At 36.4% G+C, this 12,139-nt stretch overlaps 1 protein-coding gene and 1 long non-coding RNA gene across 7 annotated transcripts in view; one reads left to right on the top strand and one right to left on the bottom strand.

The window, feature by feature from the left end:
- Positions 1-12,139, bottom strand: part of LOC144064294 (uncharacterized) — a 97,743-nt gene that overhangs the window by 1,623 nt on the left and 83,981 nt on the right. For 4 of the 6 annotated variants that reach the window (XR_013296756.1, XR_013296755.1, XR_013296759.1 and 1 more), the window contains 4 exons: positions 2,614-2,770; positions 2,049-2,159; positions 540-681; positions 155-243 (listed from right to left, as the gene is read on the bottom strand). The gene's annotated coding sequence lies outside the window, so the exon portion shown is untranslated. Of the gene's footprint in view, positions 1-154; positions 244-381; positions 682-2,048; positions 2,160-2,613; positions 2,771-12,139 lie in introns of all 6 variants that reach the window. The other 2 variants (XR_013296758.1, XR_013296757.1) reach the window with 2 other exon arrangements.
- LOC144064297 (uncharacterized) lies at positions 770-10,714 on the top strand. The gene is made up of 3 exons (XR_013296760.1): positions 770-1,702; positions 3,398-3,668; positions 9,888-10,714. It is a non-coding gene; the product is annotated as an uncharacterized LOC144064297 (long non-coding RNA).

The raw sequence follows: 12,139 nt of genomic DNA, 5'->3' as shown, positions 1-12,139 counted from the left end.
TTCAGAATGTGTGTATATAAGAGATCCCACTGCTTCTCACAGGCTAAGTAAGTGAGCACTCTAGCACTTGAGCTAACATAAGAGCTTACAGCAGCTGGTATTCCCAGTCGGTCGGTCTCCCATCCAAGTACTAACCGGGCCCGACCCCGCTTACCTTCCCAAATCAGACGAGATTTGATGTTTCAGGGTAGTATGCCGTCAGCCCAGCTAGGACACCAGATCCGATCTCTTGGGTAGTAGCACCTGTAATTGTAGCAAAACCAAAGTCAAGTTAAAAATTTTGATGGGGCCATCTTTGAAATTCCCCCATTACATTCCGCTTAACCGCCAAAAAGACGAACAGACTATCAAAATCATCATTTGTCGCCATCCCAGCAATACCTAATTAAATTCTCTCCCTGGGGGTTAAAGGTCACGGCGCTAACAGCCACGTCCGTGTCATTCATCGGCAGACGGCGTCCTCTTAAGAGACCGTATGAACTGAACGCGAACCCCCAGCTCGACGCTTCTGTCAGCCGCCATGACATATTCCTACTCACGCGCGGGTCAGGGAAGCCGTCACGGGCGCCGTCACGGGCGCCGCCTCTCCGTCCCCGGCGTCGATTAGCCCCATCTCTCGTTAGTCCGGGAGAAGCCTGTCAATCTCCGGTCGGATGGCGTTCCTTTCTTTAATAGATGGCCCTGAAAAATAGGACAAAAATGTAGTTAAGTTTTCTGTTTTTTAAGACACATTGAAGTGACAAAAATGTTCAATTGAACAATAAATAAATATATCTGATCTGACATGGATTCTTGAGTATTTTTTACAGTGTGATACTTCCTATCAAGACCTACATCAATTGTTATTTCCTTAAAGTACTTTTAACCATTAAAATAAAGCACAAATACAGAATTCTAAACGACGACTACTACTTATAAGACGTATTTCATATTTTTTCCTGTAAAGACTTACATCAAATGTTATTTCCTTAACGTACTTTTAACCATTAAAATTATAGTACAAATACAAAATACTAAAGTACAAACGATACTACTTACAAGACATATTTCTAACCATAATTGAAAATGACCTTTTTACCGTAATAGTGCATTTAAGCCGTATTAAATCCCCTTTTTTTTGAGCCTTCAAATTTTGCCCCCCTCCAATGGGTGACTTTTGGCGTTGTAAATAATACCAAAGTGCAAAAGGCGTCGAGGCAAGGTGCCCCCCACCCTCCTCCCCCCACGCGTGCCTTTGCCGCAGGGAAGCGTCCGTCCATCCACCCAGCCACCCGCTCGCGGGCAAGACGCGGAGGACGAGCCAAGGACTCCCAGGATGCAACGCTTCTCGCGGGCCCCCGCCGGGTCGAGTTGACCCCCCTCCCATTTCCTGGACCACTCTCCTGCCCGTTGTCTTTGGCCAAGCACGCACGCACGCACGCACGTATTACTTTGGCCGGCCTGTGTTTCATCTCGCTCGTGGTCAACTTTTGTTTTTGTCTTTGCCGCTTTGACTTTAGCTCGCAAAGCCCAGGAGGTGCGGCGCCGGCGCCGGCGCCCGGGGAACGTCACGCGCCAGCCGAAGAGTTGCTTTGCTCGCATTACGGAACCTCGGGCGTCTTCTCCAGCTTCTGTCAGAGCCATGATGTCATTACCAAGAGACACAATGCCTCTTCGTTAAAGCTAGCCATGCGCACGCCACAAGGACGCCCAATTCAGACAGGTAAAACTGGGTAACACATTAGCTTCACAGTTAGTGGGTTTAAAACTTCGGCTAACGTTAGCGCGTTTGTTTTTTCCCCCAAAATTTTATTTTTTAAACGGATTGTCTGATTCAGGCTGTAACGGAATTTAGATGGGTAACACTTTGGCCTCGCAGTTCACGGGTTTAAATTTGGCTCTGTTGTTAAAGATTAGCGCGCTCAAAGTTTTTTTACAAAAATGTCTTTGTTAAACGGATCGTCCGAATCCGAATTTAAACGGGTAACACGTTGGCTTCGCAGTCCGTGGGTTCCGGGTTTGAAACTCTGCTTGTTAACGCTTTAGATTTTTGCTCAAACTTTACTCACCGCCGCCATTTCCTGCCGCAACAGTTGAATCCGCCTTCCCCAAAAACGAATCCCGGTTGACGTTTCCGCGACGTAGGCCGACGGCACGTTCCCCGCCACTCCGATTTGCGCCTGGAAAACAGAAGGAGACGCGGCGAGACTTAATCCGCCGTAAACTGACCTTCCAGTCCGATTAGCCCCCGCGCCCGAGTGGGTGAAGACCCCACCTCCCGCGCACCTCGGCCCGGGCGCCGTGAGCGGCGTTCTCCCTCACCTTCCCCGCCGCGTCCTATTTACACCGGCCCCCCCTCCTCCCCGTCCCGTCGGCGCCGCCACCCGCGTGAGTCACGGCGCGCCAGGCTCAGATGGCAAGGAGTCCCAAGCGGTGGCCCAAAAAGACGTGTGACTCGCAATAGCCAAGAGACCCGAGGTGTCTCCTTTCGTCGCGCTGTGGGGCCCCGTGATGCGTGTGGAAGGGCGGCGCGCGGGCTCGCCGTCAGCGGCGCGCTAACGCGGCATTAGCGGGGCGCTCGTCTCCGCCGAGCCGCGCTGTCGCAACGCTTCGCTCACGCTCGGCTGCGCTTACCTTCTGCGGCTCGCCGAGGCTCTGTCGGGAAGAACGTGGTGGAACGGCCTTGGCGGGGTGGGGGTCCACCGAGGGGGGGGGGTCCTCGTTAATTCCGCTAACAAGTAGCCTTTTAGCTCCGACGGAATTGATCCGCTCGCTTGTGTAAATCTCCGTCCTGGAAGAAAAAGACACTTTGATTAGTACACTTTAAAAAAATTTTTTTTTTAAAGTTGTCCAATTTCTGTACAATTTCTTTCAAATACTTTACACAAGGTATCAACTTTCGCGGCCCGCTTTAACGTCAACTTGATTTCACGTGGGCCGGACCATTTTAGATATAATATTTAGATTTTTTTATCTAAATGTATTAAAAGAACTGGATTAAAAGCCCTGAATATTCAGTTTTTTATAGATCTAAAACAATGTTTATTTTAGATTTTTAAAAATATATTTTTAGATTTTACCAAATGATTTTTGAACTATAGCAGAAAAAAATTATTAAAAAACGTCAACTTGATTTCACGTGGGCTGGACCATTTTAGATATAATATTTAGATTTTTTTTAAATAAACAGAAAGTCGGCACTCATCATTTACTTTCCCTGGCCACACAAAATGATGCGGCGGGCCACATTTGGCCCCTGGGCCGCCACTTTGACCAATGTGCTTTACACTGACCAAACAATCAATAACTTTAGCATCTTAATACGAGGTCTACGCTCGTGAAAGTACAAATAATAACTCGTAAACTGCCTTGTTGACTGATGTGTTTCTCCTTAAAATAGTGTTTTTTTTTTTTACAGGATGCGAACCGGCGACCCGTTTCTCTTCTCGTCTTTTTTTTTCGCCGGTGGCGGCGACGCCTGTTTAGGAGACTTTCGCGGGAATGTGGCGCTGGGAGCCAAGAAGCCAGCCGCTAATCTGTCTCTTCCTGGGTGAAGACCCCCGCGTCCTTTTCCCAGGCGCGCCGAGGCCAGACGACACCCCGTTTCCCCGGAGGGAGGTGGGGCGCAAAACGGCGAGCTTCAGAGGAAGGCGGCCCGGTTGACGTCTCATGGCTTTTGACAGCGGTTGGTACGTCGCCGATCGGGGGGGAGCAGGTGGGGAGGTTGCGTGGCGCTTAGCACGTTTCAAGGTAGAGGGAGGGAGGGGGGGTCCCCGATCTTGAGGGAACGCCAAGGATCCTGGGAGTCCCGGCGCATTATGGCATGGCCTGCAGTCAAACAGATGCTGCGGGCCTCGTCGCCTTTGGGGTGTTTGGGAGGGGGCGGAGTCTGGGGGCCGTTTGACGGAGTGTTTGTGTGAAACAACACTTGTTTATTTATGACATGCTAATATTCGGTAACGGTCATCGAGAATTGTTTGAGCGTCAATTGGCTAACGGTGGGGATTGAGATTTATCTCGATTAATCACAAGCAAAAAAGCCTTACTATACATGGTTGTTGTTTTTAAGAAGAAAGCCTTACTATACTATGTCGTTTTTTAAAGAAAAAAAGCCTTAATATACTATGTCGTTTTTAAGGGGAAAAAAGCCTTATTATACTATGTCGTTTTTAAGGGAAAAAGCCTTACTATACTATGTCGTTTTTTAAGAAAAAAAGCCTTACTATACTATGTCGTTTTTTAAGAAAAAAAGCCTTACTATACTATGTCGTTTTTTAAGAAAAAAAGCCTTACTATACTATGTCGTTTTTTAAAGAAAAAAAGCCTTAATATACTATGTCGTTTTTAAGGGGAAAAAAGCCTTATTATACTATGTCGTTTTTAAGGGAAAAAGCCTTACTATACTATGTCGTTTTTTAAGAAAAAAAGCCTTACTATACTATGTCGTTTTTTAAGAAAAAAAGCCTTACTATACTATGTCGTTTTTTAAGAAAAAAAGCCTTACTATACTATGTCGTTTTTTTAAGAAAAAAAGTCTTACTATACTATGTCGTTTTTTAAAGAAAAAAAGCCTTACTATACTATGTTGTTGTTTTTAAGAAAAAAAGCCTTACTATACTATGTCGTTTTTTAAGAAAAAAAGCCTTACTATACTATGTCGTTTTTTAAGAAAAAAAGCCTTACTATACTATGTCGTTTTTAAGGAAAAAAAGCCTTACTATACTATGTCGTTTTTTAAGAAAAAAAGCCTTACTATACTATGTCGTTTTTTAAGAAAAAAAGCCTTACTATACTATGTCGTTTTTTAAGAAAAAAAGCCTTACTATACTATGTCGTTTTTTAAGAAAAAAAGCCTTACTATACTATGTCGTTTTTTAAGAAAAAAAGCCTTACTATACTATGTCGTTTTTTAAGAAAAAAAGCCTTACTATACTATGTCGTTTTTAAGGGGAAAAAAGCCTTATTCTACTATGTCGTTTTTAAGGGGAAAAAAGCCTTACTATACTATGTCGTTTTTAAGGGGAAAAAGCCTTATTATACTATGTCGTTTTTAATGAAAAAAAGCCTTACTATACTATGTCGTTTTTTAAGAAAAAAAGCCTTACTATACTATGTCGTTTTTTAAGAAAAGAAGCCTTACTGTACTATGTCGTTTTTTAAGAAAAAAAGCCTTACTATACTATGTCGTTTTTAAGGAAAAAAAGCCTTACTATACTATGTCGTTTTTTAAGAAAAAAAGCCTTACTATACTATGTCGTTTTTTAAGAAAAAAAGCCTTACTATACTATGTCGTTTTTTAAGAAAAAAAGCCTTACTATACTATGTCGTTTTTTAAGAAAAAAAGCCTTACTATACTATGTCGTTTTTAAGGGGGAAAAAGCCTTATTATACTATGTCGTTTTTTAAGAAAAAAAGCCTTACTATACTATGTCGTTTTTTAAGAAAAAAAGCCTTACTATACTATGTCGTTTTTTAAGAAAAAAAGCCTTACTATACTATGTCGTTTTTTAAGAAAAAAAGCCTTACTATACTATGTCGTTTTTAAGGGAAAAAAGCCTTACTATACTATGTCGTTTTTTAAGAAAATAAGCCTTACTATACTATGTCGTTTTTTAAGAAAAAAAGCCTTACTATACTATGTCGTTTTTTAAGAAAAAAAGCCTTACTATACTATGTCGTTTTTAAGGGAAAAAAGCCTTACTATACTATGTCGTTTAAAAAAAAAAAAAGCCTTACTATACTATGTCGTTTTTTAAGAAAAAAAGCCTTATTATACTATGTCGTTTTTAAGGGGAAAAAAGCCTTACTATACTATGTCGTTTTTTAAGAAAAAAAGCCTTACTATACTATGTCGTTTTTTAAGAAAAAAAGCCTTACTATAATATGTCGTTTTTAAGGAAAAAAAGCCTTACTATACTATGTCGTTTTTTAAGAAAAAAAGCCTTACTATACTATGTCGTTTTTTAGGGGGAAAAGCCTTACTATACTATGTCGTTTTTTAAGAAAAAAAGCCTTACTATACTATGTCGTTTTTTAAGAAAAAAAGCCTTACTATACTATGTCGTTTTTAAGGAAAAAAAGCCTTACTATACTATGTCGTTTTTTAAGAAAAAAAGCCTTACTATACTATGTCGTTTTTTAGGGGGAAAAGCCTTACTATACTATGTCGTTTTTTAAGAAAAAAAGCCTTACTATACTATGTCGTTTTTTAAGAAAAAAAGCCTTACTATACTATGTCGTTTTTAAGGGAAAAAGCCTTACTATACTATGTCGTTTTTAAGGGAAAAAGCCTTACTATACTATGTCGTTTTTTAAGAAAAAAAGCCTTACTATACTATGTCGTTTTTTAAGAAAAAAAGCCTTACTATACTATGTCGTTTTTAAGGGAAAAAAAGCCTTACTATACTATGTCGTTTTTTAAGAAAAAAAGCCTTACTATACTATGTCGTTTTTTAAGAAAAAAAGCCTTACTATACTATGTCGTTTTTTAAGGAAAAAAAGCCTTATTATACTATGTCGTTTTTAAGGGAAAAAAGCCTTACTATACTATGTAGTTTTTTAAGGAAAAAAAGCCTTACTATACTATGTCGTTTTTTAAGAAAAAAAGCCTTACTATACTATGTCGTTTTTTAAGAAAAAAAGCCTTATTATACTATGTCGTTTTTAAGGGGAAAAAAGCCTTACTATACTATGTCGTTTTTTAAGAAAAAAAGCCTTACTATACTATGTCGTTTTTTAAGAAAAAAAGCCTTACTATAATATGTCGTTTTTAAGGAAAAAAAGCCTTACTATACTATGTCGTTTTTTAAGAAAAAAAGCCTTACTATACTATGTCGTTTTTTAAGAAAAAAAGCCTTACTATACTATGTCGTTTTTTAAGAAAAAAAGCCTTACTATACTATGTCGTTTTTAAGGAAAAAAAGCCTTACTATACTATGTCGTTTTTTAAGAAAAAAAGCCTTACTATACTATGTCGTTTTTTAAGAAAAAAAGCCTTACTATACTATGTCGTTTTTTAAGAAAAAAAGCCTTACTATACTATGTCGTTTTTTAAGAAAAAAAGCCTTACTATACTATGTCGTTTTTTAAGAAAAAAAGCCTTACTATACTATGTCGTTTTTTAAGAAAAAAAGCCTTACTATACTATGTCGTTTTTAAGGGGAAAAAAGCCTTATTCTACTATGTCGTTTTTAAGGGGAAAAAAGCCTTACTATACTATGTCGTTTTTAAGGGGAAAAAGCCTTATTATACTATGTCGTTTTTAATGAAAAAAAGCCTTACTATACTATGTCGTTTTTTAAGAAAAAAAGCCTTACTATACTATGTCGTTTTTTAAGAAAAGAAGCCTTACTGTACTATGTCGTTTTTTAAGAAAAAAAGCCTTACTATACTATGTCGTTTTTAAGGAAAAAAAGCCTTACTATACTATGTCGTTTTTTAAGAAAAAAAGCCTTACTATACTATGTCGTTTTTTAAGAAAAAAAGCCTTACTATACTATGTCGTTTTTTAAGAAAAAAAGCCTTACTATACTATGTCGTTTTTTAAGAAAAAAAGCCTTACTATACTATGTCGTTTTTAAGGGGGAAAAAGCCTTATTATACTATGTCGTTTTTTAAGAAAAAAAGCCTTACTATACTATGTCGTTTTTTAAGAAAAAAAGCCTTACTATACTATGTCGTTTTTTAAGAAAAAAAGCCTTACTATACTATGTCGTTTTTTAAGAAAAAAAGCCTTACTATACTATGTCGTTTTTAAGGGAAAAAAGCCTTACTATACTATGTCGTTTTTTAAGAAAATAAGCCTTACTATACTATGTCGTTTTTTAAGAAAAAAAGCCTTACTATACTATGTCGTTTTTTAAGAAAAAAAGCCTTACTATACTATGTCGTTTTTAAGGGGGAAAAAGCCTTACTATACTATGTCGTTTAAAAAAAAAAAAAGCCTTACTATACTATGTCGTTTTTTAAGAAAAAAAGCCTTATTATACTATGTCGTTTTTAAGGGGAAAAAAGCCTTACTATACTATGTCGTTTTTTAAGAAAAAAAGCCTTACTATACTATGTCGTTTTTTAAGAAAAAAAGCCTTACTATAATATGTCGTTTTTAAGGAAAAAAAGCCTTACTATACTATGTCGTTTTTTAAGAAAAAAAGCCTTACTATACTATGTCGTTTTTTAGGGGGAAAAGCCTTACTATACTATGTCGTTTTTTAAGAAAAAAAGCCTTACTATACTATGTCGTTTTTTAAGAAAAAAAGCCTTACTATACTATGTCGTTTTTAAGGAAAAAAAGCCTTACTATACTATGTCGTTTTTTAAGAAAAAAAGCCTTACTATACTATGTCGTTTTTTAGGGGGAAAAGCCTTACTATACTATGTCGTTTTTTAAGAAAAAAAGCCTTACTATACTATGTCGTTTTTTAAGAAAAAAAGCCTTACTATACTATGTCGTTTTTAAGGGAAAAAGCCTTACTATACTATGTCGTTTTTAAGGGAAAAAGCCTTACTATACTATGTCGTTTTTTAAGAAAAAAAGCCTTACTATACTATGTCGTTTTTTAAGAAAAAAAGCCTTACTATACTATGTCGTTTTTAAGGGAAAAAAAGCCTTACTATACTATGTCGTTTTTTAAGAAAAAAAGCCTTACTATACTATGTCGTTTTTTAAGAAAAAAAGCCTTACTATACTATGTCGTTTTTTAAGGAAAAAAAGCCTTATTATACTATGTCGTTTTTAAGGGAAAAAAGCCTTACTATACTATGTAGTTTTTTAAGGAAAAAAAGCCTTACTATACTATGTCGTTTTTTAAGAAAAAAAGCCTTACTATACTATGTCGTTTTTTAAGAAAAAAAGCCTTATTATACTATGTCGTTTTTAAGGGGAAAAAAGCCTTACTATACTATGTCGTTTTTTAAGAAAAAAAGCCTTACTATACTATGTCGTTTTTTAAGAAAAAAAGCCTTACTATAATATGTCGTTTTTAAGGAAAAAAAGCCTTACTATACTATGTCGTTTTTTAAGAAAAAAAGCCTTACTATACTATGTCGTTTTTTAGGGGGAAAAGCCTTACTATACTATGTCGTTTTTTAAGAAAAAAAGCCTTACTATACTATGTCGTTTTTTAAGAAAAAAAGCCTTACTATACTATGTCGTTTTTAAGGGAAAAAGCCTTACTATACTATGTCGTTTTTAAGGGAAAAAGCCTTACTATACTATGTCGTTTTTAAGGGAAAAAGCCTTACTATACTATGTCGTTTTTTTAAGAAAAAAAGCCTTACTATACTATGTCGTTTTTTAAGAAAAAAAGCCTTACTATACTATGTCATTTTTAAGGGAAAAAAGCCTTACTATACTATGTCGTTTTTTAAGAAAAAAAGCCTTACTATACTATGTCGTTTTTTAAGAAAAAAAGCCTTACTATACTATGTCGTTTTTTAAGGAAAAAAAGCCTTACTATACTATGTCGTTTTTTAAGAAAAAAAGCCTTACTATACTATGTCGTTTTTTAAGAAAAAAAGCCTTACTATACTATGTCGTTTTTTAAGAAAAAAAGCCATATTATACTATGTCGTTTTTAAGGGAAAAAAAGCCTTATTATACTATGTCGTTTTTAATGAAAAGAAGCCTTACTATACTATGTCGTTTTTTAAGAAAAAAAGCCTTACTATACTATGTTGTTGTTTTTAAGAAAAAAAGCCTTACTATACTATGTCGTTTTTAAGGGGAAAAAGCCTTATTATTCTATGTCGTTTTTAAGGAAAAAAAGCCTTACTATACTATGTCGTTTTTAAAGAAAAAATCCTTACGATACATGGTCGTTTTTAAAGAAAAAAAGCCTTACTATACATGGTCTTTTTTTCCTTCAAAAAAAGCTTAACTTTACATGTTTTTTTATTTTTTTTAACAGAAAATGCCGTAAAAAGCCTTGCTACACCTAGACCAAGCCCCATGGAAAATCTCCCACCTCACCGCAATGGATCTCAACTTGGCGAGCATCGAACCCACGGCCACTTGGAGCGTCGGCTCGGGCCCGCCGGGGCCGACCGACATTCCTGGCACGTGTTTTTGCAAAAGGAGCGAGCGTCTGACTGGTGGGAGGACGCAAGCGAGTGGAAGAGAAGAGGAGCCTGTGATTTTGTCTCTTTCGCCTGTATTTTGTTTCAAGTGATGATCACATTCTCCCTCTCGACGGCTTGAGCGGCGCGTTAAGGCTTCCGTCCTATTATGCCGTCGGGCCCATTAGAGCAATTTGCCCGCCATTGTGTTGGCGAAGAGGACCCGGGAAGTCACTAATGGTGCCTTGCGTCCACACTTGGGCGCTCGCCGACGTGCCGCCGTCCTCACCCGTCGGCCGCATTAACGCCGAACGAGACGCATTATCGGCGGCGCCCGAATAAAAGAGGCGCGCCACCTTTGGCGCACAATGGCGCCGATAAATGCGTGTGGTGCAACACGGGAAGACGCCGCTGATGTTTTTCAACGAGCGCCGTTCCTCTTTTAATTTACGCCGCCATTAGAATAGATTTCGGGCGCCGTCGTCGTCGTAATTGCCGTAAAGTGGTTGGCGATGACTGACGACTGAGTTTCTTGGGGAAAAAAGAGGCCCTTTTGTAAATAAATGTGAAAATGGAGGTATTTCCCTCCTGAAAAATTGAATATTTTTTGTCACGCCGCAATTCAAAAGTAGCGAAGAGAATGGCCGTTACGTCACATTAACAAAAACGGCCTACTATACATGGTCTTTATTTGTTGTTGTTGTTTTTTAAGAAAAAAAGCCTTACTGTACATGGTCATTTTTGTTGTTGTTGTTTTAAAACAAGCCTAACTATACATGGTCATTTTTTATGAATAAAGCCTAAAAATACATGGTTGTTGTTTTCTTAAATAAAAGCCTTACAATACTTGGTTGTTGTTTTTTAAATAAAAGACTCATGGTCGTTTTTTAAAAAAAATCCTTGCTATAATGTCGTTTTGTTAAGAAAAAATCCTTACTATACTATGTAGTTTTTTTAAATAAAAATAAAAGCCTTACTATACTATGTCGTTTTTTAAGAAAAAAAGCCTTACTATACTATGTCGTTTTTTTAAGAAAAAAAAGCCTTACTATACTATGTCGTTTTTTAAAGAAAAAAGCCTTACAATAATATGTCGTTTTTTAAGAAAAAATCCTTACTATACATGGTCATTTTTTAACGAAAAAACCCTTACTATACTATGTTGTTGTTTTCTTTAAAGAAAAAAGCCTTACAATACTTTGTCAGTAGTTTTTTACGAAATAAAGCCCTACTATACTATGTGGGTTTTTTACGAAAAAAGTAAGGCTTTTTTTCTTAAAAAACGACATAGTATTGTAAGGCTTTTTTTCTTAAAAAACGACATAGTATAGTAAGGCTTTTTTTCTTAAAAAACGACATAGTATAGTAAGGCTTTTTTTCTTAAAAAACGACATAGTATAGTAAGGCTTTTTTCCCCTTAAAAACGACATAGTATAGTAAGGCTTTTTTTCTTAAAAAACGACATAGTATAGTAAGGCTTTTTTTCTTAAAAAAACGACATAGTATAGTAAGGCTTTTTTTCTTAAAAAACGACATAGTATAGTAAGGCTTTTTTTCTTAAAAAACGACATAGTATAGTAAGGCTTTTTTTCTTAAAAAACGACATAGTATAGTAAGGCTTTTTTTCTTAAAAAACGACATAGTATAGTAAGGCTTTTTTTCCTTAAAAACGACATAGTATAGTAAGGCTTTTTTCTTAAAAAACGACATAGTATAGTAAGGCTTTTTTTCTTAAAAAACGACATAGTATAGTAAGGCTTTTTTTCTTAAAAAACGACATAGTATAGTAAGGCTTTTTTTCTTAAAAAACGACATAGTATAGTAAGGCTTTTTTTCTTAAAAAATGACATAGTATAGTAAGGCTTTTTTCCCCTTAAAAACGACATAGTATAGTAAGGCTTATTTTCCTTAAAAACGACATAGTATAGTAAGGCTTTTTTTCTTTAAAAAACGACATAGTATAGTAAGGCTTTTTTTCTTAAAAAACGACATAGTATAGTAAGGCTTTTTTCCCTTAAAAACGACATAGTATAGTAAGGCTTTTTTTCTTAAAAAACGACATAGTATAGTAAGGCTTTTTTTCTTAAAAAACGACATAGTATAG

This window comes from Stigmatopora argus, chromosome 19 (genome assembly GCF_051989625.1).
Source record: "Stigmatopora argus isolate UIUO_Sarg chromosome 19, RoL_Sarg_1.0, whole genome shotgun sequence".
NCBI classification, from domain to species: Eukaryota; Metazoa; Chordata; class Actinopteri; order Syngnathiformes; family Syngnathidae; genus Stigmatopora; species Stigmatopora argus.
Note: the sequence above shows the minus strand (reverse complement) of the source record. Positions and strands in the feature narration are given on the sequence as shown.